The sequence below is a fragment of the Hypanus sabinus genome, chromosome 6, assembly GCF_030144855.1.
Source record: "Hypanus sabinus isolate sHypSab1 chromosome 6, sHypSab1.hap1, whole genome shotgun sequence".
NCBI classification, from domain to species: domain Eukaryota; kingdom Metazoa; phylum Chordata; class Chondrichthyes; order Myliobatiformes; family Dasyatidae; genus Hypanus; species Hypanus sabinus.
Genome location: NC_082711.1, coordinates 125,819,750 through 125,843,617, shown reverse-complemented (window position 1 = coordinate 125,843,617; position 23,868 = coordinate 125,819,750). Strand labels below are relative to the sequence as shown.

Below are 23,868 nucleotides of genomic sequence, written 5' to 3'. Positions count from 1 at the left end.
ATCGAATGGGGTAAAGCCTTGATAAAGTGGATGGGGAGAGGATGTGAGTGTCTAAGACAGAGGACACCGCCTCAGAATAGAGCATCATCCTTGTAGAATGTGAAGTTGAGGAAGTTCTTTGGCCATAGAGTGGTTAATCTGTGGAATTTGTTGCCTCAGGCAGCTGTGGAACTATAATTTTATGTATATTTGAGGCAGAACTTGATTGGTCAGAGCATAAAGTGATAACAAGGAAAGGCAGGAGATTGGCGCTGGGAGGGAAAATGGATCAGCCATGATGAAATTACAGAACATACTCGTTGGGCCAAATGGCCTAATCCTGCTCTTGTATCTTCTAGCCGATATCACCACCACAGAAACCTCGATCAGCTTTGTCAAGCGTGATCTGCTCACACAAAACCATGCTGATTGTCCCTAAGGAGCCCATGCCTTTCCAAATGTGCATAAATCCTGTACCTCAATATCCTCCCCAGTAGCTTCTCTACCATTGACATGAGGCTGCCTTGCCTATAGATTCCCGGATTCTTGTTATTTCTCTTCTTGATCAAAGCTGCAACATTTGCCACATTCCAGTCCTGTGGGACCTCACATGATCGAGGACACATAGATCCTTGTCAAATCGCCGGCAATCCGCTCACTTCCTTCTTTCTCTATTGTAGGACATATGCCTTCAGCCCCTGGAGTCTTATCCATCTTATTGCTTTTCACACCATCCCAGTACCATCCCCTCCTTAATCTCAATACTTCTCTGCACATTAGCATGCCCTACTCTATTTTCATTGCCATTCAGTTCCTTCTCCTCGGTAAATATTGACACAATATACTCATTTCGTACCACAGCCACTTGGTCTGACTTCAACCACATTCCTCCTTTAATCTTGAGTTGACCTTTCCATTATCTGGTTATCCTCATCTTATTAATACAAATCAAAAGGACTGTGGATTATATGTGTGTCTGCATTACAAGGACAGTGTGTGGCCCCATTTGGGCTGTCCTATCACCTGCTTTAGCATTTCACAGCTATCTTTATATTACAAAGGTTCCGAGTCTGATTTTAGCTTCATAAAGCTTACATATCCTTCTGACTAAATGTAGGATCTCTCCAATCATCCAAAGTTCCCTTACCTTACTAACCTTGTCCTTCGTCCTTTCTGGAACATGCTGATACTGAACTCTGATCTGCTGGTCTTTAAACAACTCCAACATGTCAGACGTGGACTTGTCTGACAGTGGCTGTTCCCAATCAATGCCCCTTGGCTTCTGTCTTACTCAGCTCTAACTTGCCTTCCTTCAATTTCATAACTTCATACAAGATCTAATTTTATTCTTACTCATAACAAGAAAAAAATATGTTGCGATCACTGTTCCCAAAATGTTCACTCACACTTAGCTGTTACCTGGGCTGGATCGTTTGTCAAAACCAATTCCCGCATATTCTCTCCTCTGGTTGGGCTCTGTACATAATCTTTCAAACACTTCTCGGATTCACTGAAGAAATCTTGCGCAACTTAGTGTTAAGAAACATCTAATTAATTCTAGGGAAAATAAAGTCCCCCACTATGACAACCCTGTTCTGCATCTTTCCATAAACATAAACCTCTACGTTACTCAATCACCCCGTGGTTATTGGGGGCCAATACATTTGTCTCCTCAGTGTAGCTAAAGATTGCCTCTGCAAATAAGTCCTCCAGTTCGCTGTGACATTCCCAGTGTAGTAAACTCTGCATCTTTTAACCACCCTCCCAACCCATCCACATGTAAAAATGTTGAGGAATGTCGAGCTTCCAGCCCTGTTTGTCCGACAACATAATACTTTTAATATTGAAATAAACACATTTCAACCCACCACTCCCACAATGTTTACAAACGTGACATTTGCTCTCTTTCTTTTCGGACAATCTTGTCATACATACATTCTTCCACCTACTACTCCAGTTCAAACTGTTCCAAGAGGCACGATCAAACTTCCTGGCGAAGATATTGGTTCCCCATCCAGTTCAGATGAAGATGGCCTTGTTTGTCCCATGAATCTGAAGACCTCCCTCATTCATCACTTCCTCAGCAACATATTAAACTGCACGAAATACGATTTATCACCACACTGGCACATGGTTTGGGACATAATTCTGTATCTACAATCCTGGAAGTCCTTTTTTTTCAGACTTAGTTCCCAAAAATCACTGTGTAGCACCTCATACTTGCTCGTTTGAACACTTCCGTGTCGCACAAGGAAAGCTCCCCATAAACTTATTGGCTTCCCTCGTCCTTGCTCCGGTCCAACCTTGCCTTAGAGAGCACAATGATCGTTGTACCTGAAGCCCCACCCACCACATACCAGCTCCTCAGCTACCCCTTTACCTGGGATTTTGATAGCGCCAGAAGAGCGGTCTACATATACTGCTCCTTTATGTGGCTAAACTTTCATTCCCCTCGCGAACCAAAGGGACAATTGTTCTAATGAATTAATACTCTCATCACTGGAAGTGATTGCACCACGCCCACCATCTGCTCTGTGAGGAGGGCGCTCTCACTGGTCATGAGGCCGAATAGGGACAGACCGAGGACCTCGGGCATTTGCAGAATGGAAAAGTACTTCCTATAATTTAAAGCAGGATAATCAGCAAATTCTCAGAAATTGTTCAGTAAGTACGTGGCGTGTGAGGGACCCTTTTTTTCGATAAAGCGCTTTGTGTCTGATAAGTCGTTGGAAATTGGTGGGTGTAGTAAGTGAAGGCGGAGCTGGACGATGAGAGGCCGCTCTCAGCTCTGTCCGTCAATCTGACACTGTCTCCTCTCCTCCCCGCCTCTGTTTGTCTGCGCGGTTCTTTGGCAGGTCGGGCGCTGTGTATAAAAGGAAATAGTTTGTCACTGAACAGCGATCTGAGTGAAACAGCGTTATGTCTGGAAGAGGAAAGGAGGCAAAGGACTGGGCAAAGGAGGAGCCAAGCGGCATTGTAAAATGTTCCGTGATAATATCCAGGGTATCACCAAACCGGTCATGCGCCGTCTGGCTCGCCGTGGCGGCGGCAAGCGGATCTCGGGCCTGATCTACGAGGAGACCCGCGGCGTGCTGAAGGTTTTCCTGGAGAATGTGATCCGGGATGCGATCACCTACACTGAACACGCCAAGCGCAACATGGTCACTGCAATGGATGTGGTGTAGGCTCTGAAACGCCAGGGCCGCACTCTCTATGCTTCGGCGGCTGAAAAGCTCCCACGACCTCCGGAGCACAAAACAAAGGCTCTTCTAAGAGCCACCCACCGTCTCACAGACGGAGCCGTACCCACAATATTTTAATTACTTTTATCGATATATTTGGTTGAATCACATTTGAAACAGATTAATCCATTCCGCTTGAGATATACCAGCGATACTGCCTTCCAGTCGGGGATTACGACAGAACCTCTGAATGCATTAAGATCTATTTTAATCCTCTTGTTCGTCTCGGACAGAAATCAGCTCACTCGTTTTGAGAAACGATTCCGTAATCATGCACTTAAACCTTAACTGATGGATTTAGATATTAAATTTATTAAATTAATCTGAAATTATACAATCCATGATACAATTAATGATAAATATTTTTAAAATGTAATCAAGCAACGTTCCTGGGTACTCTGAAATGGGCGGGCGATTAATTAATTAATCCTGCGCCAATCACACTGCATTCTGATTGGATGAAGTCCGACCGCCAGTAAATTCTTAGAAATCCTTCAGTCTGTACATGGTGTGTGAGATTTTTTTTTTCTCTCTCTCTGGAACACTGTGCTTCTGATAAACCGTTGAAAATTGGCGGGAGAAGTAAAGTGAAGACGGACCTGGAAGATGAGTGGCCGGTCTCGGCTCTGTCTGTCACTCCGACTCTATCTCCTCCCGTCCCCGCCTCAGTCTCTCTGCGCGTTTCTCGAGTAGGAGAAGTGGCAGAGGATTGGATGATGGGTTATGTTATGCAGTAACTTAGAAAAGGTTCGAAGGAAAACAAAACACAAGCCATTGTTCAGAAGCTGATGAATGGTCTTGGCCTGAAACGTTGCGTATTTACTGTTCCTCATAGATATTGCCTGGCTGGCTGAGTTTCTCCAGCACTGCGCGTGTATTGCTGGAAGGAAATGCCTGGGAGCTGAGTCACGTCTGCTGCTACTGTTCATTTATTAAATGTTCGGCTGATAATGTCAATGCCCGGCTCAGCAAATTTGAAGATATCAATAACGTTTGTAATATCATGGAGTGTGAAAAAATGTAACTAATATTACAACAGCACAGTGATCAATGAGGTCAGTGATTTGAGAAACGACACATAAATGTGAGATGTTCCATTGTCATTGACGAACCAGGGCAGAAATGCCGTGGATATTGGTCATTCCTTTGTAGTGTAAAACAGAGATATCGGGGTCATCCGTTCCCAGGAACAAACTGTAAGAGTCAGTCACACATGTGGATGTTCAGAGGGACCTGTGCGTTCTTGTATACAAATCACTTGAGTTCACAAGCAGATATAACAGATAAGGAGAGATGCATACAGTAAATTTTCCGGGGATTCTGGGGGAGTGCAGATGTTTCACCACTTATATAGGGCGTTGTTGAGAGCACACCTTGAGGATCGTGTTAACGTTTGGTCACTCTTCCTCAGGAAGGATATCCCTACCATAGGGGGAGTGTAGTGACTGTTCTTCACGCTGACTGGGCAGTTCCAGGGATGGAAGTTTGGCTATTTGTGCGGAGTTTGAGTGGACTGGGGTTGTATTTCCTGCAGTTAATGAGAAAACAAGGAAATATGTTAGCTTCTTTCAGGATGGGACAGACAGTAGGCAAAGAGGTTCTTTCTCCTGAATGAGAGCACAATAACTGAGGAAAATACCTTCAGAATGAGGGGCAAATCACAAACACGAGAGGATCTGCTAATGCTGGAAATCGAAAGCAACACACACAAACTGCTGGAAGAACTCAGCAGGACAGGCAGCCTTTATGGAAAAGAGTAAACAGTTGACAATTTGAGCCGAGATCCTTCATCAGATCCTGCCTTGTTGAAGGTTCTCAAACTGAAGCATGAACTCATTACCCTTTTCTATAGATGCTGCCCGGCCTGCTGACTTCCTGCAGCATTTTGTGTGTGTTGCTCTGAATCAGGTGACCAGTATGGAAATGAGATGATTTTTTAAAACCAGAGAACAAAAAAGTTCTGTATTCCTTATATAAGTAATCTGGAGCCTCAGCTGCTGGGTTGACTGAAAGCTGAGATCAACAGTCTCTGAAAGAGTTTTAGTCACTAAATAAGTTCATAAAACATAGGAGCAGAATTCGACCATCTTTTATGTTTCAGCCAATCCTGCCATCAAACCTTACAACTCCTCCTTCGGAATGTCAGACACCCTGAGCCAATAGGCTGGTCCTTGACTTACCTCCACGGCATCATTTACCTATGATTATTTAATTATTTATGTTTTTATATTGCTATATTTCTACACTATTCTTGGTTGGTGCGACTGTAATGAAACCCAATTTCCCTTGGGATAAATAAAGTATGTCTGTCTGTCTGTCTGTCTGTCTGTTGTCTGCAATCTTGCCCTACCATCAACATCCCTTACCAGGACTCTCACTATACCTTGCTTATGTTTGTAAATCAGCTACCTCATCTTCTGCACTCTCACTCCATTTCCCATCCTACTACAAAATTAGCTTAAATCCACCTGAAATGTATCTCTGGTTATTGTACAAGTTGGTGCTGAGGAAAAAGACTAACCATGACCTTATTGAACCATGGAGTAGGCATCAAGGTTTGAATATGAGAAGGGTCAGGACCCGAAACAGTGGAGGACAGAGACATATTAGGGGGAAGAAATATTGTTCAGCATCTTTACAAACATATAATTCACCTGGCCCTGATAAACACATCCAGGCCTGTTCAGAGGAGGATGGATGGAAACAGCAGAGGTTCTGCAAATCATTTCCCAGCCTCTCTGACTGCAGGTGTGGTGCTGGAGGATTGAAGGCTGCTGACATTGTGTCAATGTTTACAAAGGCAATTAGGGATGTGATCAATAATTACAAGCCAGTCAACTTCCAGGCAATGCTCAGGGGATTATCAGAGAAAATTCTGCGTGACACCAGGAATCATTGCTGAGAAAAGAAGATTTATTTTCAAAGGGAGTCTCCATCGGCAGATTGGATATTGTTTGATAATTTGTCAGGAGAGATGGTGAAGAGAGTGAAGCTTAATCCTGGGAAGTGTGAAGATAAATGTGAAGGTAACATACGCATTAAATGGCAGGAGCCTTACTAGCATTAATCTACAGATTGCTCAGGGGGTCTATGTTGCAACACAGATAGACGGAGTGGTTCAGAAAATGTTTATCTGGACACAGCCTGGACTGGGGTGGATGTGCTGTGAGGACCAGTCGTACAAAATTGGATTGTTTCCTCTGGAGCATTGGACCTGAGGAGAGACCTCACAGAATTTCATAAAACTCTGAAAGGCATTGAGAGACTCAACAGTGTGTATCTTTTACTGAGAGTTGACACATTACATACTTGAGGACACAGCTTTAAGGGGACAGGAGTAAAATTTAAAGTATACATTTTACAGAGTGGGAGGTGCATGGAACACTCTGCCTGGGATGGGAGTGGTAGCAAAATTGTCAACTTTTTAATACCAGATCAATTTGCAGGAACTGGGGGTTATGGATCCTGTGCAGGCAGTAGGGATCAGTTTGATTTGACGTCATTGTAGACTGAATGCCCTGTTCCGATGCTTAACCGTTGGATGTCTGTACAGTTTGCTTAATGTAGTCCAAATGGATGTGAGCAACGTGTTGGACAAATCCCAGAGGGCAGTGATCCCACAGGAACTAAAGCAAAGTAACAAGTTAGATCCCACTCTGTCGCAGTGAGAAGTACTGAGGGGGACTGTTGACAAGTATTTTAGTGCCTCTTTGCCGAGGCCTTGGATCGGATGGGAAGGGAAACTGTGCTGTCATTGTGGGCACCTGATGAAAGAGTCTGCAGATGTGACAATACTTCTCCGTGTGGGTGACAGTGAGGCGGGAAGCTGAAGACTGCAGGGAGGGTCCGTGGATTGAGCAGTTGGGCAGGCAGGAGGCACATGGAATTTAATCTGGGAAAGTGTGGAGATGTAGATGGGGAAGTCAAACAAGACCGGGACACACAGTACATGGGAGAATAAGGAGAAGTGTGCAGGGCCAGAAGGCCCCTGGAGATCATGAGGGCAGGTCACTGAGGCGGTCGATAAGTCGGTCGTTGGGTGAAGAAGGCAGATGGCAGACTTGCATTTGTTGCCTGAAGGCACCGAGAGCCAGATCATGGAGAACTCTGCTGGAACTGTGTAAACAGAATTGAGCTGCCAGATGTAAGCCCGTTCACCACACCACAGGGAAATACAGACACACCCACATCTGAATTATAAACAGGAACCCCAGTCAGCCCCTCCCGACTGCTCTGTTATTTAATGTCAAGTCTGGTCCCAATTCAATGTTACACTCATCGTTTCTGACTGCCTGTAGGAACATTTCATCCCCAGATCATAATTATCCCTAACATGCGTTCTTAAACAGATTCACAGACTGCTCCTTACACCCTGTGAGTAAACTGAATTCGAATGCCTGTGGACAAACTAAGATTCAGAAAATGATTGCAAGCTCAAACTGGACACCAAAAATAACGGGAATAGCAGGCCTCCCCCATCAGAGATATGTTGTTGTTCTGAGCCACTTACGGAGCTGTCACAGGAACCTGTGGGTGAGTTAGGAACGGAGATATCAGCGTTCAGCTGGAAGGAGACGCCGGTGCACGAGCTGGAGAGTATTAGGTGGAGCTGACCTGGGTGCAGACTGTGCTGCTGCCTGGTACTCGAAGGCATCAGAGTTGTTGCGCGAAAGCAGCGTGACTGACTGTCTTGGATGTTTCACTTAAGTTTGAAACCCCCCATTGAACATTAATAATGTGAGATTCCAGGTTTGTTTCCCTTGCTTGCTGGTGAGACGGACAATGAGGGAACAACGTGGTCTCGGTTGCAGTGAGGACTAGGCCTCAAGCTGCGGGCTTGCCTGCAGCTGCAGTTCAGGGGAGAACACGCTACAGGTGGTGTCGTGTGGAGCCCGTGCTTGGTTGGCTTCTCCCATCAGTGCTGCCCTCCGGTGTTCAATTGTTGGAATGACAGGCTGGCTTGCCAGGAACTATATCAGCAATTTGCATGTTGCTCAGGGACTTGGACTATACATGTGATACTTATTTAACATACCAATCTGCTTTTATTTCTCTCTTTCGCTGTTTTAAATGTATATTATGCACCTTGGCCTCAGAGGAACTATGTCTCCTTCGACTGTATCCACGTATGATTTAAATGATGAGTAAAAGATTGGATTGGATTTGGTTTGATTTTAGCTTTCATGCAAAACATTAAACTTTGGCACCCAGTTATCGTTGTTCCACAGATGGAAACTTCCTCTGCCACATGCTCTGTAAAGACCATTCAGGAATATGCATGTTTTACAAGGTTATAGATTTATTGCTGATTTACTTCCCAAGGTGGAGGAAGTGCTTGTTGACAATAGACAATAGACACTAGGTGCAGAAGTAGGCCATTCGGCCCCTCGAGTCTGCACCGCCATTCTGAGATCATGGCTGATCTTTCACTATCAATACCCAGTCCCTGCCTTGTCACCATATCCCTTGATTCCCCTATCCATCAGATATCTATCTAGCTCCTTCTTGAAAGCATCCAGAGAATTGGCCTCCACCGTCTTCCGAGGCAGTGCATTCCACACCTCCACAACTCTCTGGGAGAAGAAGTTTTTCCTCAACTCTGTTTTAAATAACTGACCTCTTATTCTCAATCCATGCCCTCTGGTACTGGACTCTCGCAACATCTGGAAGATATTTCCCGCCTCAATCCTATCAATTCCTTTAATTATCTTAAACGTTTCAATCAGATTCCCTCTCAATCTCCTCGATTCCAACGTGTACAAGCCCAATCTCTCTAATCTCTCTGCGTAAGACAGCCCTGCCATCCCAGGAATCAACCTAGTGAATCTACGCTGCACATCCTCAATTGCCAGAATGTCCTTCCTTAAACCTGGAGACCAAAACTGTACACAATATTCCAGGTGTGGTCTCATCAGGGCCCTGTACAAATGCAAAAGGACATCCTTGCTCTTGTACTCAATTCCCTTTGTAATAAAGGCCACCATTCCATTTGCCCTCTTCACTGCCTGATGCACTTGCTCATTCACATTCATTGACTGATGAACTAGGACTCCTAGGTCTCTTTGCATTTCTCCCTTACCTAACTCTACACCGTTCAGACAACACTATGCCCTCTTGTTCCTGCTTCCAAAGTGGATAAGTTCACATTTATTCACATTGAATGACATCTGCCAAGTATCTGCCCACTCATCCAGCCTATCCAAGTCTCCCTGTGTTCTCCTAACGTTCTCCTCGCATGTCATACTGCCACCCAGTTTAGTATCGTCAGCAAACTTGCTGATATAGTTTTTAATGCCCTCATCTAAATCGTTGACATAAATCGTAAAGAGCTGTGGTCCCAATACAGATCCCTGTGGTACCCCACTAGTCAGCTGCAGCCAGTCCGAGAAACACCCATTCACTGCTACGCTTTGCTTTCTATCTGCCAACCAGTTTCCTATCCATGTTGAAATCCTGCTCCCAATGCTATGAGCTCTGCTTTTACTCACCAATCTCCTATGTGGCACCTTATCGAATGCCTTCTGAAAATCTAGGTACACTACATCAACTGGCAGACCATTCCACACACAAGTACGTGGAGGTAAAGCAAAAGGAAAATACCAACAGAATGCAGAAAATGTAACAAAATACAAAACTCCAATCAGTCTTTTAAATTCCAGATACAAGCCCAGACTGTCCAACCTCTTCTCATCAGACAGCTGGCCCATTGCCTGTATCTGTCCAGAAAATATTCTCTGAACTGTTTCAGATACAGCAACATCATTAACTTCAAGTATCGGACAGGAAGTATCAGATTTCAAGCAAAGTGTTGACAGGTCTGATGATATTGTTAGTTTGAAAGGCGTGTATTTGAATGGGTAAAGATGACGAAGATAGAAATGGATCAGTGCATGGAACTATAATGTTGTGGCTATTACAGAGAGTTGGTTGATAGATGGGCAGGGATATGTGATTAATGTGCCAGACTTTCAATGTTTTAGAAAAGATGGAGAAGGAGATCAAAGTGGAGGTGTTTGCACTACTAATCGTGGGCAATAGCTGCACTCAGGGCGGACGTATTTTGGGGGTCAATCAACAAATATATTTTGGTAAAACTCAGGAACAGGAAGGGTGTAATCAAAGAGCTGGAATTTTACTACTACCTGGGTAAGAGTCTGTTCAGGTGACCACCCTCTCAATGGATGAGCAGTTAGGTGATTGAGACCACAACTCCCTGACTTTCAAGATAGCTGTAGATAAGGATTGGAGAATTGGAGAAGGGCAATGTATAAGGACATTATGCAGGAACTAAGAAGGGTTCATTGGTAATAACTTTTTTAAAGCAAAACCACATCAGACTTTGCGATAGTGTTTAAAGACCAATTGCACAGTACAGCAAAGTTAAGTTTATGTTTAGAAGAAAGGACTGAGATGGAAAAATTAGTAACCGTTGATGTCCTGACAAACTATGAATTTAGTCAAGAAGAAATGGGAAAGGAATGCCATGCTTTGGAAGTTAGTATCTCATGCAGGACAGAAGTCAGCAAATAACTAAAAAAAAGATTTACGAAAGTCAAGTGGGGCCAAGAATTGTCCTTGGCAATTAGAGTTAAGGTGAAACCCAAGGTACTCTATGCATAGAGAATAACGAGGGAGAAGGTAGGAACACTCACTCAAGGATAAAAAGGTGATCATTTTCTTTGATTTGGAGAATGTGAGTGAAAAACTTAACAAGTACATTACTTCAGTATTTACCAAGGAAAGGATTTTGAGAACTAACGGACAGTTCTGCACACGTAAGTATGTTAGGCAGTTTGTAGGTGAAGAAGAAGAAAGTACTGGGACTCCTAATAAGTATGGCTTGATAACATTCTGGGAACTAATGGAATTACCGTAGTTTTTTGAGCGAAGCAAGCTATGAAATAGTTGGGGTCTTGACCAATATATTCGTATCTTTTCCAGGCACAGACAAGTCCCCAGAGGACTGATGAGTACTGAATGTTAAGAAGGGAAAACATAAAAATCAAGCAAAACTGTAGAGAAAGGCAACATGGATTTGTGTCAGCAGGTCCTGTGTTAACGACTTGATTGTGTCTTCTGAATAAGTGACAAAAAAGCTTGATAACGGTAGAGCAGAGGATGTTGTCTGCATTGATTTTACTAAACTATTCAACAAAGTCCCTCTCAGGAGGCTAACCCGGAAAATTAGGATGCATGGGGTCCCCAGAGAACTAGCTGTTTAGATTCGGAACTTGCTTGCGCATAAAAAACAAACACTAATGGCTGCAGACACTTATTCGAAATGGATGTCTGGAATTAGAGGCGTTCTGAAGGGAATTGTTCTGGGACCTGTGCTGTTTGTGAAATTTTAAAATGACCGGGAAGAAAATGTAGATGGGAATTTTGTAAGTTTGTGAATGATACCTAGAATGGTGCAGTTGTGGATAGTGAAGAAGACTGGCAGATAATACAGCGCGATTTAGATCATTCACAAATGTGCAGATAAATGGCAGATGGACAGTAACTGATTAATGTGAGGTGTGGCAAGAAAAGAAAGAAAACAGTAAAAGATAAAGGAAAAGACAGTTTTGCTAAGCAGAGACATTCTGAGGTCCAAATGTATAGCTCCTTCAAAGTGGATACACAGTTCGATGATGTGGTTAAGAAAGTTTATTAAATGCTTCCTCTTATTAGTCAGGGCAATGACTTCAAAGTTCAAAAAGCGGTGTTGTAACTTTAAAATGACTAGCTGGGCCACATCTGGAGTATTGTATATAGTTCTTGTCACCCCACTATAGGAAGTATATTGAGGCATTGTAGAAGGAGTAGAAGACGTTTACCAGGATGTGGAGTGGCTTAGAGGGCATGAGCTATCAAGAGGGGCTGGAAAAACTTTGGGTGCTTTCCTTGGAGCAGCAGAGGCTGAGAGATCAGATCGAGGTTTATGAGTTATGTGAAGCACAGACTCAGTAGACATGGAGTACCTTTATCGCAGGGTAAAAATTGGTGAGATGGGTTACTTTCAAAGGAGATGTGACAGGTAGGATTTTTTTACTGGGTAGTGCTGGATGCGGGTTATAGTGGTGGAGGTAAATGCATAAGTGGCTTTTAAGGGATTTTTAGATTGGTACATGAATATGAGGAGGAGGGAGGGGGATGGACTTTGTGTACGGCAGGGGGATTAGTTTCTGGGGGTTTATTCATTCTCTTTCAAAATGGCTTGGCACGACATTATGGGCCGAACTATTTGTTCCTGTCCTACTCTGTTGTGTGTTTTGTTCTATGTACTGGGAACCAGTTTCACAGAGTTGTTGATGACCCAGCAGGTTAACAAGTAGATGATGGGTGAATGTGACTGTATGGAAGAACAAGCCAAAGGCAAAGAGAGCAAAGAGTTAATTGGTACCACAGATCCAACTTCTAAAAGGACAAAGTATGCAGGCCTTAAGGTGGTGTACTTAATTGCATGTAGCATTCGGAAGAATATGGAGGAACTCATGGCACAGTTAGAGATGTGGCAGTATGATGTTGTGGGCATCACTAAGTCATGAATCAAAGAAGGACATTGTTGGGAATTTAACATCAAAGGATATACTTTGTATGAAACGGACAGGCAGGATGGCATAAGCGGTAGTGTGGATCTGTTGGTAACAGGTGAAATCACATCCTCAAAAAGAGGTGAGATAGGGTGATAGAATGTTGAATCTTTGTGGGTGGAGTTAGAAAATGAAAATGGAAAAATATTATAGTAATCATATTCGGACTTCCGAATAGTAGCCAAGATGTGGGTTTGAAATTGCAAAGGCATATAAAAAGGGTAAGGACACAATTTTAATAGGAGACTTCAGTTTGCACGAGGATTGGGATAATCAGGTTGGTGCCGGATCGCAAGAGAGGAAGTTTGTTGACTGTCTATGAAATGGCACTTTCGAACAACTTGAGCTTGAACCTACATGAGGTAAGTCTGTTTTACATCGGGTGTTGTTTAATATCCCCAATCTCACAAGGGAGCTTAACGTAAAGCATCACTTAGGAAGGAATGATCATAATATGACTGAATTCATACTGCATTTACAGAGAGAGGATAAATCATCTGTATCAGTATCCCAATTGAGTAAACATAATTACAGAGACATGAGAGAGAACCTTGTCCAGGTGGATTGGAAGAGGTTACTGGCAGGGATTACAGCAGAGCAGAGATGACATAAATTTCAGGGAATAATTCACAAGGCCGAAGATAGAGATGTCCCACAGAGGAAGAAATGCTCAAATTCACAGGCGTTCCCAATCATGGATGACAAAGGAAGTTAATGGCGGCATAATGCCAAGGCTTATAAGAGAGCAAAAGTGAGTGGCAAGTTGCATGGTTCGTAGTAATATTAAGATTGACTATGAGATTTTGTCAATACTTTAGTCATAAAATAGATGTTAAGTGGAAAGGTTAAATGTAATAGGAATAATAGTGGTGTGTTAAATTATGCAGAGGAGGACATAGCAGATACACATCTCTTGTTTTGCTGAAGTGTTCACCTGCAAAGATATTAAATAGACAATAGACAATAGGTGCAGAAGTAGACCATTGGGCCCCTCGAGTCTGCACCGCCATGCAGACATCATTGCTGATCATTCACTATCAATACCCAGTCTCTGCCTTGTCCCCATATCCCTTGATTCTCCTATCCATCAGATATCCATCTTGCTCCTTCTTGAAAGCATCCAGAGAATTGGCCTCCACCGTCTTCCGAAGCAGTGCATTCCACACCTCCACAACTCTCTGGGAGAAGAAGTTCTTCCTCAACTCTGTTTTAAATAACCGACCTCTTATTCTCAATCCATGCCCTCTGGTACTGGACCCTCGAAAACATCTGGAACATATTTCCTGCCTCAATCCTATTAAAATCCTTTAATTATCTTAAACGTTTCAATCAGATCCCCTCTCAATCTCCTCAATTCCATTGTGTACAAGCCCAATCTCTCCAATTTCTCTGCGTAAGACAGCCCTGCCATCCCAGGAATCAACCTAATGAATCTACGCTGCACATCCTCAATTGCCAGAATGTCCTTCCTTAAACCTGGAGACCAAAACTGTACACAATATTCCAGGTGTGGTCTCATCAGGGCCCTGTACAAATGCAAAAGGATATCTTTGCTCTCGTACTCAATTCCCTTTGTAATAAAGGCCACCATTCCATTTGCCCTCTTCACTGCCTGTTACACTTGCTCATTCACCTTCATTGACTGATGAACTAGGACTCCTAGGTCTCTTTGCATTTCTCCCTTACCTAACGCTACACCGTTCAGACAATACTCTGCCCTCTTGTTCCTGCTTCCAAAGTGGATAAGTTCACATTTATTCACATTGAATGACATCTGCCAAGTATCTGCCCACTCACCCAGCCTATCCAAGTCTCCCTGTATTCTCCTAACGTCCTCTTCGCATGTCACACTGCCACCCAGTTTAGGATCGTCAGCAAACTTGCTGATATAGTTTTCAATGCCCTCATCTAAATCGTTGACATAAATCGTAAAGAGCTGTAGTCCCAATACAGATCCCTGTGGTACCCCACTAGTCACCTCCAGCCAGTCCGAGAAACACCCATTCACTGCTACCCTTTGCTTTCTATCTGCCAACCAGTTTTCTATCCATGTTGAAATCCTGCCCCCAATACCATGAGCTCTGATTTTACTCACCAATCTCCTATGTGGCACCTTATCGAATGCCTTCTGAAAATCTAGGTACACTACATCCACTGGCTTACCCTCGTCTAACATCCTTGTTACACCGTCAAAAAACTCCAACAGATTAGTCAAGCATGATTTGCCCTTGGTAAATCCATGCTGGCTCGGCCTAATCCTATTACTGCCATCAAGATGTGCCACTATTTCATCCTTAATAATGGACTCAAGCATCTTCCCCACGACTGACGTTAGGCTAACAGGGCGATAGTTCTCCGGTTTCTCCTTCCCTCCCTTCTTGAAAAGTGGGATAACATTAGCCACTCTCCAATCTTCAGGAACTGATCCTGAATCTAAGGAACATTGGAAAATGATTACCAATGCATCAGCAATTTCCTGAGCCTCCTCTTTTAGAACCCTCGGAAGCAGACCATCTGGACCCGGGGATTTATTAGCCTTCAGTCCTACCAGTCTACTCATCACAGTTTTTTTCCTAATGTCAATCTGTCTCAATTCCTCTGATATCTTATGACCCTGGCCCATCCATACACCTGGGAGATTGCTTGTATCCTCCCTGGTGAAGACAGATCTGAAGTACGCATTAAATTATGTTGCCATTTCCCTGTTTCCCATAACAATTTCTCCCAATTCATTCTTCAAGGGGCCACCATTGTTCTTAACTATCTTCTTCCTCTTCACATAGCTAAAAATGCTTTTGCTATCCCCGTTTATACTCCTGGCTAGACTGAGCTCATACCTGATTTTTTCTCTCCGTATTGCTTTTTTAGTTAAGATCTGCTGTTCCTTAAAATTTTCCCAATCATCTAGTTACTTAATTACTTTACAAAAATAAAGATTGTTCAGCTGATTCAGATATCTTAGTGAGTAAGGTCCTGCGTCAGCTGAAAAGGCTACATATATGCATGGGTACATAAAGGAGTCTATGATTAGAAATACAAACACACAACAAGATTGTTTCAAAACTGTGTGAAGATTGGTGAAGTCTTTAAGTACTAGAAATTAGCTAAAAAGTTCCTGATATACAAGAGGGGTCACAGCACTGACTCTTTTAACTACTTACCAGTAAGCTTAACGTGTATCCTGGGTTAGATAAGAGTATCATTAATAAACACCGAGTTGGGAAAGCACCTGATAAGAACAAAGATGCAGCAAGTGGGAATAAAAAGATCCTTGTCCGGATTACTGCCACTGACCAGTGGTGATCCTCAGGGATTGGTGTTGGGACCACTACTTTTTGCTGTAAATAACTAATTTAGATCAGTGGTGTCAATCTCATTTCAGGTCACGGGCCGGATTGGGCAAAATGTGACTTCATCAGTTGTTCACGCGTTCGTGCTCCCGCAGCTTTCGTTGCGTCTGTTATTTTCAACCTGTTCTCACGTTTCACAGTCTCTGCTAAAACCACAAAGTATTTCACTTTCCGAATTTCGTTTCTTATGAAGATGATTGCCCAGAAAGCATTATTTTTATGATTGGTATTAACTTACAGTCGTAGTCGACAAGAAAGTTGTGATGAGAATGGGTTGCCTTAAGGCATTTGTTTAGCTTTATTAAATTTTCGCTTTGGTAATTCGTTTGAGATTATTTTCCAGTTAAAGTTAAGGTTGTTGAAAGTAAATTCGTTGTCTGTGGAGTATCACGGCTTGTGATGACGTCACACCCGGTTTCGACGCGTCTTGTGGGAAAATACCAGTTTGGAGAAACGGGAAGGAGGGGGCAGGTGTGTGCAGGATCAGCGCGAGAAAAGTTTTCATTCTACGCACTAAGAAACATCATAGAAGTTACGCCCTAAGTTCATAAGATAATCGATATGTTGAAGTAGAAATGTTAACGCTAATTCTGTTAAAAGTAATGACGTTTGATAAAGTTTATGTTCTTTGCTATTGAAAGAGTTGCTGATATTTTGTGTTGCAGTGTATTTATAGCCAATTGATGGCGTAGGTAGAATCTGACTGTATGTTGTACTGTAATGTAATATAGTTTGTTGTAGTTTTGCTTTTACAAGTACTTATGATGTAAATGCGATGTCAAGGAGGAAGCAAATACTGTATCTATTTTGTATTGTTTTATCAACAGTTTTCACCATACGTTAGTATGGAAGAGTGAACAGAAAACGGTTAATCTTACTGGGATCCTGCATCATTGACTATGGTTTACCTCGGTGTTTGTTTCAGAGATTTTACACCTGAATGAGAACATTACAGTGATAAGGCGGCATTACCAGGTGTTTCAACAAGTGGTACGATGGCATCGCGATTCAGCGTTAAGTCGTTGCCATCCAGTACCAGGAGCAGTAGGGCTTCAACAAATAAGACTGCCCATGCAAGATCTAAAGCAGAAACCACCAAGGTGCCAGCGTCATATGCTAAACAGGAAGGAAAACTGAAAATGGAAAGGGTAGGGATAGAAGCAGAGTTAGAAGCGCTGACGTTACGCCGAGAAGACAAAGCTGCCAAGGTGGAAGCAGAAATATTAAAAAGCGCTGAAGAAATGCACGTTCTAGATTAAGTAAAATGTATTTCAGAAAGGACCAGCGTGGAACGCACTAGCGACTACGTCCGACCTCAAATGGACTTGAAGAGTAGTTCTTCCTTTCCATACTTATCCGTTAATGTCCCATTTCATGAGGAGTCAAAGAGAAGTCCAATTGCATCACATCCATCGGAGGAAGACAATTTACCCTTGCAACATTGCGACAAACTCAAGAATGAAAGGGCTAACGACATATACTTCTTGACACCAAACTTACCAGATTTGGCAAGAGAAGAGCCAAAGGCTGAATTCAGAACAGCCAATTACATAACAAACGTATACCCGCAATCATATGCCCGCCGACATATTTCCCCAGCCAGTGTGCCTCATGCAGTCGAACACATGGCACAGTATTTAGCATGACGAGATCTAGTCACTTCAGGACTATATCAGTTTGATGATAAGCCTGAAAATTATCGTGCATGGTACTCCTCATTCGCCAGCGTTATCCGTCGAGTCCAGCTCGAAGCAACGCAAGAGTTGGATCTTATGACAAAATGGCTGGGAAAAGAATCATGCGAACAGGTGAGACGCATACGTTCAGTGTACATCAACAACCCCAAGCTAGCCTTACGCAAAGCATGGGAGAGAATTCGGGAGTGCTATGCGGCCACTGAAATAATTGAAACGGCACTATTTCGACGGCTGGAAACTTTTCCTAAGGTATCAGCCAAGGACCACTCGAAGCTAAGAGAGCTCAGAGATCTACTCATGGAGATAGTAGGCGCTAAAGAAGATGGCTATTTAATTGGCCTGTCATATCTAGATACTTGATACAGAATTAGACCAATCATGGACAAACTTCCATTTGGGCTGCAGGAAAGGTGGGTGTCTGTTGGTTCAGAGTTCAAGGAGGAGAATGGTGGTCTATTTCCTCGCTTTAAGCATTTCACTAGGTTTGTGTGCAAGGAGGCGAAGAAGCAAAACGACCCTAGCTTCATGAGTCAAGGTAGCAGTACAATTCACACCAAGCCAGTCAAATCGACTTTGAATAATTTTATCATCAATAAACCTGTCTCAGTGCGTAAAACTGAAGTTTCTACAACTACTAATGACGCTAGCAAGAATTGTAAATTGCGCAACAAACCCCACCCACTCAAAAAATGCAGAACGTTTAGGAAAAACCTTTTGACGATAGAATGGCCCTTCTCAAGGAGTAAAAAAAAATATGCTTTAAACGCTGTTCCCTTACCTCTCACCTCGCGAGAGAGTGTAAGAACCCCGTGAGGTGCTCTGAATGTAATAGCACTAATCACGATGGGGCTCTGAACCCCGGCCCGTTACCGCAAACCGAGAAAGCTCCTTCAGCCTCAAAAGATGACGGCGAGGGGGGAGAGGATCACTCCAAGACAACTGTTGTCAGCTCGAGCTGCACAGAAGTTTGCGGTCAAGGTCAGTCAAAGTCAGTCTTGCTCAAAGAACTGCCTCACTAAGGTATACCTTAGGGGAGCCAAAGACAAGGCCATTTAAGCCTATGTAATTATGGACGACCAGAGCAATCACTCACTACTCAGACTAGAGTTCTTTCATTTGTTCGAAGTAGAGAGTAATCAGTTCCCATACTAACTTAGAACTTGCTCAGTCAGCGTAGAAACATATGGCAGGAAGGCAGAAGGCTTCCAGCTCGAGTCGCTGGATGGAGATTTTGTCATCTGTCTCTCTCCGCTCTCAGAGTGCAATGAAATTTTGAAAAACCGCACCGAGATTCCGACGCCAAGCGCTGTACGACACCAGGCGCATCTCCACCACATTGCCAAGCACATCCCAGAACTGAATCCAAAAGCAGAAATACTTGGAAGAGACGTTCTGCAGGTGCACAAGTTCAGGCAGCAGGTCAATAGACCACTCGACGCCCCCTTTGCCCAACGTCCAGATCTGAGCTGGGTGGTGATAGGAGAGGTGTGCCTTGGCAATGTACACAAACCGACAGTTAACACACTCAAGACCAACGTGCTAGAGAGTGGCTGCTATTCAATTTTTCTTCCCTGCACAAGCTTCATGTGTATCAAGGAAGCACGACAAGGCTTCAACAAGTGTAATAAAGTAACTGACAAGACACTGGGACAGTCATTCTTCGTTCAAACTGAGCATAATAATAAACTTGCTCCATCAGCACAAGACGCCATCTTCTTAAAAATAACGGACACCAAGGTCTTCAGAGACGAAGCAAATAACTGCGTCGCCCGACTACCTTTCAGATAACCACGCCAGCGCTTGCCAAACAACAAAGAGCAGACAGTGAAGCGGTTCACGTCTTTTCAACGAACCCTGGAAAGGGAACTTGAGATGCAGCAACAATACGTAGCATTCATGGAGAAGATCTTCGCTAATGGGCAGGCTGAAGTAGCTCCGCCACTGAGAGAAGGTGAAGAGCCCTGGTACCTCCCAACGTTTAGGGTTTACCACCCACAAAAACACAATCAGATCAGGGTGGTCTTTGACTCCAGTGCTCAGTGCGCTGACATCTCCCTCAATCACGTGCTCCTCACAGGTCCCGACCTTAATAATACCATTCTCAGGGTCCTGCTGCGCTTCCGGAAAGAAAAGACCACAATCCTAGCGGACATCCAGCAGATGTTCCATTGCTTCTTACTACAGGAAGACCATCGCAACTTCCTCCGTTTCTTATGGCACAAGGACAATGTCATCAACAAGGAAGTCATTGAGTACTGGATGAAAGTCCATTTTTTCGACAACAGTCCATCGCCTGCCATGGCCAGATATGGGCTACGAAGAGCCATCAGAGGGAGCACAGGAGGACGGCGAAGACACCATTAAGTTTTTGGAAAGAAATTTCTTCGTCGATGACGGCTTGATATCGCTACAGAAAGAAGACGAAGCAATCGATCTGCTCTGACGAACTCAAGTTCACTCACCGAGTCAAACCTCCGCTTGCACAAGTTCGCAGCGAACTGCCAGGCAGTCATGGATGCCTTTCCACAGGATGACTGTGCTCCGGCAATCAAGGACCTAGATCTAGATGGATAAACCATACCTACACGAAGGAGTTTCGGCCTCCTTTGCGAGATTACAACTGACACATTCATGTTCTCCATGCTGACCGTGATCAAGCCATTCACCCGCTTGGAGTTCTCTCCACTGTCGACAGTGTTTTCGATCCCGTGGGTCAATTGGCGCCAGTTATGATCCGGGGAAGAGCCCTTCTTAAGGAACTTACCTCTGAGATCTCCGACTAGGACACTCCTCTACCAGAAGACAAGCTAAGCAGATGAGAGGCTTGGAGAGTTTCACCTCATGATCTAAAACAGCTTCATATCCGACGAAGGTACACTGAGACCTCACTCACCGAGGCTGCGCACAGAGAATTGTGCGTGTTTTCGATGCTTCGACCAAGGCCATTGGTGTTGTGGTTTACTTGAAAGTAGTTGGGAAAGATGGTCAAGTTGAAGTAGGATTTGTAACTAGTCAGGCGAAGCTAGCTCCTCAGTCCGAGCCTACAGTTACAAAGCTTAAACCGTGCGCAGCTGTCCTGGCTGCGGAAATGGCGGATCTTATCCAGGAGGAGCTAGACCTAGAGCTTGATGACATCAAGTTCTACTCGGATAGGAAAGTAGTGTTTTGTTACATTTATAATGAATCAAAACGTTTCTACGTGTACGTTCATAATGGAGTTCAACGTATCTGCCTGTCTTCAAAGCCTGAACAATGGCATTATGTACGTACAGAGGATAGCTATGCAGACCATGCATCGAGATCCTTACCTGCATCCCTTCTGGCGCAGACTTCCTGGTTCACCGGACCCCCTTCCTGTATCAGCCACCAACGGAAAAAAACTTAAGCGAGTGAGACAATTGAGCTGATCGAACCCGAATGAGACTCGGAAATTCCCCCTCAAATACAAACAGGAGTCATCTACCTGGAAGAATAAATACGTATCACCAAACGCTTTCAGCGGTTCTCCACTTTGAATTCCTTAGTGAGAGAACTTGCGTTCACATGGCCAGTTCCCACATACACTCATCCCGAAATGGTAAAAGAAAGGGATGGCACAAGTGTAACTTACCCCGCACTGCGGACGAATTGGCCCAGGCAAAGGACGTCATCCTTAAAGCAACTCAAAGAGCAGCGTTTGCAAGGGAGTTTTCGGCCCTCAAGCTAAGAAACCAATACTAAAGGACAGCCCTTTGAGGAAACTCAGCCCGATCCTGAAGAACGATCTCATTTGCACTGGAGGCCGGTTAATACACTCTCAACTTCCAGCAGCAGAAAAGAGCTCAGTAATCCTGCCCAAAGACAGCCATGTCTCCTTACTGCTTACTCGCCATCACCATGAACAGGTAAGGCATCAGGGCTGTCACCTGACAAAGGGAGCAATCGGGGCAGCGGGACTGTGGATCTTGAGAGGCAAAAACTGTTCAGTACTTCACAGATGTGTAACCTGCAGGAAACTGCGAGGGAAGCCCAACGTATGGCGGACCTCCCACCAGAACTCCTCAATGCCTGCCCTCCTTTTACATATGTGGGGCTCGATGTATTTGGTCCCTGGACTATCACCACTAGACGCACTAGAGGAGGACAAGCAGAGAGCAAACGTTGGGCCATCATGTTCAGCTGCATGAGTCCAAGAGCGATGCACATTTAGGTCATCGAACCTTTGGATACATCCAGCTGTATTAACGCTCTCAGGCGCTTCTTTGCACTAAGAGGCCATGCAAAATAGTTAAGGTCAGATTGCGGCACGAACGTTGTTGGAGCGTCCAAGCAGCTCGGGATGGACAACACGGTGAAAAGGTACCTCAGCGAGCAGGGATGCAACTGGTAGTTCAACACACCATAGGCCTCTCACTTGGGAGGCTCATGGGAGCGGATGATTGGTATCGCGATAAGAATCTTTGATTCAATGTTTCTGAAGCAACGCACCCGAATGACCCACGAAGTATTGTGCACACTAATGGCAGAGGTGACAGCCATTATAAATGCACGACCACTCCTACCTGTCTCTTCTGACCCGGAAAGCCCCTTCATACTCTCGCCATCAATGCTCCTTACGCAGAAGGCAGGAGTTCTCCCAGCACCTGGGGACTTCTCCGTACACAAGGCAATGGAGCCAGGTTCAGGCTCTCGCAGATCAGTTCTTGTCTCGTTGGAGAGATGAATATCTACCTGTGTTGCAACACAGACATAAGTGGACAGAACCTCGCAGGTATCTTCAAGTTGGAGATTTAGTCCTGCTCAGTGACTAGCAGATCGCCCGGAACTGCTGGCTAATGGCCAGAATCACACTGCCACATTCTGTGGTAGGGATGGACATGTCAGGAAGGTTGAGTTGAAAACTTCTGACCAAGATGATGTGAAAACTTGCCAAAGGTCAGTTGCAGAAGTCGGTCTATTTCTACCTAAGGACTGATTTAGAGACTGAAGTTTTGTATTATGTTCATAGTGACCTGACAAAGGTCAGGCGGGAGTGTGTTGCCCTAAAGCATTTGTTTAGTTTTATTGCATTTTCACTTTAGTAATTCGTTTGAAATCATCTTCTAGTTAAAGTTAAGGTTGTCGAAAGTAAATTTGTTGTCTGTGGTGGACTGCGGCATATGATGACGTCACACCCGGTTTCGCCGCGACCTGTGGGAAAATACCGGTTTGGAGAAACGGCAAGGAAGGGGCTTGTGTGTGCAGGATCAGCACAAGGAAAGTTTTCATTCTACGCACAAAGAAACAGCATAAAAGCAACGCCGTTTCATAAGATATTCGATATGTTGAAGTAGAAATGTAAACGCTGATTCTGTTAAAAGTAATGACGGCTGATAAAGTATATGTTCTTTTTTATTGAAAGGGTTGCTGATATTTTGTGTTGAAGTGTATTTAAAGCCAGTTGATGGCGTAGGTATATTCTGACTGTATGCTGTACTTTAATGTAACCTAGTTTGTTGTAGTTTTACTTTTGCAAGTATTTATGATGTAAATGCGATGCCAAGAAGGAAACAATTACTGTATATATTTTGCATTGTTTTATCAACAGTTTTCACCATGCGTTAATGTGGAAGAGTGAATAGTAAACGGTTAATGTCACTGGGATCCTGCTTCATTGACTACGGTTTAACTCGGTGTTTGGTTCAGAGTTCTTACTCCTGAATGAGAACACTACAGAGAGAGAGAGAAAAAAAATGATGCTATTTTGGCTAAGATTGTTTTGGGAACAAAACCCTTTACACTAATAAACCATTTGAAATCGAACATTAGCAGACACAAATGTAGACCTAACGAAACTAATTTTAAATTTACGCTACACAACTGCACCTAATTTTTATTAGCTAGCTTCCAGCAATCAATCTCAGACAATGAAGACAGTCAGCCTCTATTTTGTTATTGAAGTGATCACACTTACAATAATAGAATAGTCAAAAAATGAATGAATCACAGTATTATGACACTCAATATTTCCAAATGCACTCATATCCAATTGCATCGAACAGTGTCA

General features: G+C 43.8%; 1 long non-coding RNA gene across 1 annotated transcript in view; it reads right to left on the bottom strand.

Annotated features, from left to right (window-relative positions):
* Positions 1–4,662: 4,662 nt before the first annotated feature.
* The window catches only part of LOC132395073 (uncharacterized), a 42,080-nt gene continuing 22,874 nt past the window's right edge, over positions 4,663–23,868 (bottom strand). Inside the window, exon 3 of the long non-coding RNA XR_009512514.1 lies at positions 4,663–4,749. This is a non-coding gene — a long non-coding RNA (uncharacterized LOC132395073). The remainder of the gene's footprint in view (positions 4,750–23,868) is intronic.